Below are 5,757 nucleotides of genomic sequence, written 5' to 3'. Positions count from 1 at the left end.
GGAGGCCTTCAACGAGATGGATTGATACAGTGGCTGCGATGATGGGCTCGAGTATAGCAGGGATTGTGGGGCTGGTGCGGGATCGGGCAGTGTTTTGTTCTGCTGTGCATGGGGTCGCTATGAGTCGGAAACGACTCGACGGCACTTAACAACAACAACAACAGCACTTCCAGCTATGGTTAAGCAAAGAGGTTGACAAATTGTTTCCCAAAAAATCAACCGTAAAGCTTGACAAAATTGACAAAAACAAACATTTCAATGCTCTGGAAATCAACCAAAAAAAAACCCACTAACCTGGCATACAATAATCTGAGAAGAATTTATGCTTGAAAAACAACTGACTTTAGGTAATAATTAAATCCATTACTGTTGAGTCAATTCCAACAGAGTAGAACTGCCCCATAGGGTTGCCAAGGCTGTAATTTTTATGGAAACAGATGGCCACATTGTTCTGAGGATTGGCTGGTGGGTTCGAACCACCGACCTTTTGGTTAGTAGTCAAGCACTTAACCACTGTGACACGAGAGCTCCTTTGGATAATAATAGTTGCTGCCTCTTCTTGCCTATACCTAACTCAAGCCTTCCCCAAACTCTAGACTGGTCAGCATGGAGACTCTGCAAGGGCAGAACCTGTAGCTTTTCTGCCATTATATAATGGGACTCTCTCAATTTGGAGTGGTAAGCAATGTTCACACCCTGGGGTGTTGCGGTGAATTGCTTGATGTGGTCCTTCTAGCCACTGTCCTTCATTCTGTGATGTATTGTAAATCCCATTATCCATGCCTGTTTGGGGTGGTGTGGTAGTTAAGGTCAGGTGTCAACTTGGCTGGGCAGCTGGTAGTAGTCGTTCCCTATAATCACTGGCAATCGACTCTGTGATAGGATTTGCCTTGAGCTGCTGATTGTTAAAGCCATCCACTTAGGTTATTTCTGTTGGGGTAACACAGGTAGAATGTATCTTTAGTCCTGCCTTGCTGGAGGGTATAATTCAAATCACCACCCTTAGCTTCCCTGAGGGTATACCTAAGAATCTCCTGGGAAGATTCACCCTCCTCTTGCTCCGATTTTGTGTCTTGGTTCATCCTCATCTCACCCCTGGATTTGGGACAGCAGCTGTCATCTGATCTGCTGATCGAGGTTCATCAAAGCCTGAGAATTGGAAAGATCCTCCAGACCTACTCAAGAACCTGGGACTCGCCAGCCTACCAGCCTCCACCACTACTACGTGAGACGAACCATTGGGTGTCTGTGAGTTCTGTGAGGCGTTACAGCGAAATACAGAACCCTAACACTGGGAAAATTACTGGGAGGAGGAGGAGTTAATGTCTGAAATGATGGAGTGGTACGGTAGTTAGGACATTTGGGACATCTTTAACTTCTACCTCATGGGGACCGGCCTTGTGCTGATCTTTCTGAGAGAAATTGTTCAAGCAGGTGTTGTTGATGGAAGTGACAACCTTGATGGCAGGTAAGGAGGGAGGAACAATGGCTTTATTAGCCTGTGTTTGTGGTCTTTATTGAGGTAAACATATTCTTCTCTGAGACTACAGGCAGGCACAATGGAGACTAGATGGTGCCAAAGCTATCCACACCCTTCTGGCCAAACCTGAGGTTGCACACTTGTACAAAGCAAAGGGAAATTTGAAAATGACTTGAATTTGGAATACACTCACCTACACACACTGATATGGCAAAGGATGGATATTCTACTGGCTTATATGTTTGAGCACAACCTCTATGCAGTTACTTACAACCAGTAACTGATGCAGAAACAGGTGACACCTAGGAAACCAGGCTTAAAAGTGAAAAGAATAAATATATTTTTTTAATGAGCAGAAATATCAGCAGCCTCAGTCACATATGTGAGGAGCTCTGGTAGCATAGTGCCTAAGGCACTTGACTGCTAACCAGAAGGCTGACGGGTCAAACCCACCAGCCACTCCTTGGAAGGAAGATGGGGCAATCTACTTCTGTAGTGATACTGCCTCGGAAACCCAAGGAGGGGTCGCTATGAGGCGGGTCCAACTCGACAGCACATAACAACAGCAGTCACACATGTGAGGGAGACATATTTCACAGATGTTAGGCCAGGCAAATAAACAAAGGAAAAACAAAACAAAACAACAGCAGCAACAGCAACCTTCAGAAGGGAAAATCAGAATCCAAAAGTGGTTAAAGTATCATTTCAACAACAACAACAAAAATCAGGAACAAAGCAGGAAATGACGCATACTCAGGGGAAAATGTAGTTAATAGAAACTGTCTCTGAGTCTCCAAATGTTGTGTTTAGCAACATATAAATATATTTGAAAAATTAAATTAAAATATTAATGGATTATTTACATAAATAGAAATTTTTTTTAAAAAAAAAAGAACCAAATAGAAATTTTAGAATTGAGAAGTCCAATAGTTGAAATGAAAATTTTTAGTAGAGAGACTCCAGAGCAGATTTGAAATGACAGAAGAGAGAATTGGTGACTTTGAATAGAAATTATCCTGTATAAAAAAATAGAAAAAAGATTGAAGACAAATGAACTGCTTCAAAGACTTGTGGGACATCAAATGTGCCAAAATATGACTACGAAGAGAATAAAAAGAAAATTTGATTAAAAAAAAAAATCTACATATCCAAGATGATCAACAAACCCCAACTAAGGTAAATATATAAACATCCACACTAACATATGTCATAGTCAAACTACAGAAAGACAAAGAGAAAATCTTCAATGTAGTAAGAGAAAAATGACTTATATGCAAGGGAACATCAATGAGATTAATAGCTCACAATTGTTATCTAATAAGGAGCTCTAGTGGCACAGTGGTTAAGGCATTTGTCTGCTAACCAAAAGTTGACAATTCAAACCCACCAGCTGCTCTGCAGGAAAAAATGAGACAATCTGCTTACATATAGATTTGGTGGCAGTGTGTTAGGTGCCGTCGAGTTGGCTCTGACTCATAGCGACCCCATGTACAACAGAAAGAAACACTGCCTGATCCTGTGCTAGCCTTATAATCCTTGCTATACCTGACCCCATCATTGCAGACACTGTGTCAATCCATCTCACTGAAGGCCTTCCCCTTTTTCGTTGATTGTACCAAAAAGAATTGGTCAATGTTCATCCATTTCAGGAGGTGGCATATGATCAAGAATCAATGGTACTGAAGGAAGAAGTTGAAGCTGCACTGAAGGAATTGGCAAAAATCAAGGCTCCAGGAATTGACGGAATACCCACTGAGATGTTGCAACAAACTGATGCCATGTTGGAGGCACTCACTCATCTATGTTAAGAAATTTGAAGGACAGCTACCTGGCCAACTGACTGGAAGAGATCCCTATTTGTGCCCATCCCAAAGAACGGTGATCCCACAGAATATGGAAATTATTGAACAATATGTTTAATATCACATGCAAGTAAAATCTTGTTGAAGATAATTCAAAAACAGTTGTAGCAATATATTGACAGAGAACTTCCAAAAATGCAAGCTGGATTCAGAAGAGGACATGGAATGAGAAATATCATTGCTGATGTCAGATGGATCTTGGCTGAAAGCAAAGAATACCAGAGAGATGCTTACTTGTGTTTTATTGACTATGCAAAGGTCTTTGACTGTGTGGATCATAACAAATTATGGATAACATTGAGAAAAATGGGAATTCCAGGACACTTAATTGTGCTCATGAGGAACCTGTACATAGACCAGGAGGCTGCCATTCGAACAGAATGTTTTAAATGGTTTAAAATCAGAAAAGGAGTGTGCAGGGTTGTATCCTTTCACCATACTTATTCTGTCTGTATGCTGAACAAATAATCAGAGAAGCTGGACCATATGAAGAAGAACATGGCATCAGGATTGGAGGAAGCATCATTAACAACATGTGATATGTAGACGACACAACCTTGCTTGCTGAAAGTGAAGATGACTTGAAGCACTTACTGATTAAAATTAAAGACTATACTCTGCAGTGTAGATTACACCTCAACATCAAGAAAATGATAATGCTCAAAACTGGACCAAAAGCAGCATCATGATAAATGGAGAAAAGATTAAAATTGTAAAAGGTTTCATATTACTTGGTTCCACAATCAACACCCATGGAAGCAGCAGTCAAGAAATCAGACGATGTACTGCACTGGGCAAATCTGCTGCCAAAGACCTCTTTAAAGTGCTGAAGAGCAACGATGTCTCTTTGGAGACTAAGGTGTGCCTGACCCAAGCCATGATGTTTTCAATCACCTCATATGCATGTGAAAGCTGAACAGTGAATAAGGAAGATTGAAGAAGAGTTGATACTTTTGAACTGTGGTGTTGGCAAAGAATACTGAAAGCACCATGGATTGCCAGAAGAACTAACAAACCTGTCTTGGAAGAAGTTCAGCTGGAATGCTCCTTGGAAGCAACTATGGCCAGACTTTGTCTCACCTACTTTGGTCATGTTGTCAGAAGGGACCATTCCCTAGAGAAGGATATCATGCTTGGTAAAGTAGAGGGTCAGAAAAAAAGTGATAGGGCCTCAATGAGATGGATTGACACAGTGTCTTCAATGATGAGCTCAGGTACAGCAAGGACCAAGAGGCTGGCACAGGACCGGGCAGTGTTTCATTCTGTTGTACATAAGGTCGTTATGAGTTGGAGCCTACACAATGGCACCTAATAACAATAACTGGTGGTGTAGTGGTTAAAGCATCTGACTACTAACCAAAAGGTTGGTAGTTCAACCCACCAGCCACTCTGCAGAAGAAAGATGAGGGGGGGGGGGTCACTATGGGTTGGAATCTACTCAGTGGCAGTGAGTTTGGTTTATTTGGTTTTCTGCAGATTTCAGGAATTCTCTATCTGCACAGCTCTCTTCTTCTATATTCTTTCATGCTAACTCTAGCCCTGTGATAGTTGGGGTTGTGTGTCAACTTGGCTGGACCACAATTCTGAGTGGTTTAAGCAGTTGTGATGTTGGTTATTCCCATGATGAGACTGGATATATATGTTTTAAGCAGTCCATCCATTGAAAGGGAGTTTCCCTACAGGTGTGGCATTTATAGACATCCTGGGAAAATGAGACACTCTTCTGTGGATCTGGATCCTGTTGTGCTGCCTACAACTGTCCGTGAGCAAACAATCCACATTCGGCCTATTAATCCTGGATTCTTCATTGGTTGGAGTCAACAGCCGATATGCTACCTGCCAATCTTGAGCTTCTCAGCCCCTGCAGCTGCGTGAGTTGGGAAAGCCTTCAGCTTGACATTTTATCCAAGAACTTGGGACTTGCCAGCTTCTATAAGTGTGTGAGCCATTTTCCTAAGATAAATTTCCATCTCTCTCTAAGCTTTACTGGTTTTGCTTTTCTAGAGATTTCAGCCTAACACAAGCCCCCTTACTCACCCTGGACTCCCAACTGTGTCTTCTCATTTGAAGAATTCTACCAAACTGCTTGGATTCCTCCACTGTGCTGTGGGCTGGAAACTCTCAAGCCATGAAGCTGGGGTGATCACAGAGTTCCACTTTTCTTTTCTTTCTCTCTGAGATAACCGTTCTTCATTTCCTGATGTCTAATGTTTTGATAACTGTTGTTTCTCTCTCTCTCTTTCTTTTTGTGTTATTGTTTTAGGCAAGACAGTAAATCCAGTGTCTATTACTCTATCTAGCAAAAGTTCTCAATGCACTTTTTTTTTCAACAAGGTTTTTATTATGGAAAGTTTCAAACTTACATAAATTTAGGCAGGACAATTGTATAACTGCCCATGTATCCATCTCCAAGCT

The sequence above is a fragment of the Orycteropus afer genome, unplaced genomic scaffold (assembly GCF_000298275.1).
Source record: "Orycteropus afer afer isolate SDZICR_OR568_19922 unplaced genomic scaffold, OryAfe1.0 scaffold00017, whole genome shotgun sequence".
In the NCBI taxonomy this organism is placed as follows: Eukaryota; Metazoa; Chordata; class Mammalia; order Tubulidentata; family Orycteropodidae; genus Orycteropus; species Orycteropus afer.
The sequence above is the reverse complement of the archived record's forward strand: the minus strand, read 5'-3'. Positions refer to the sequence as shown.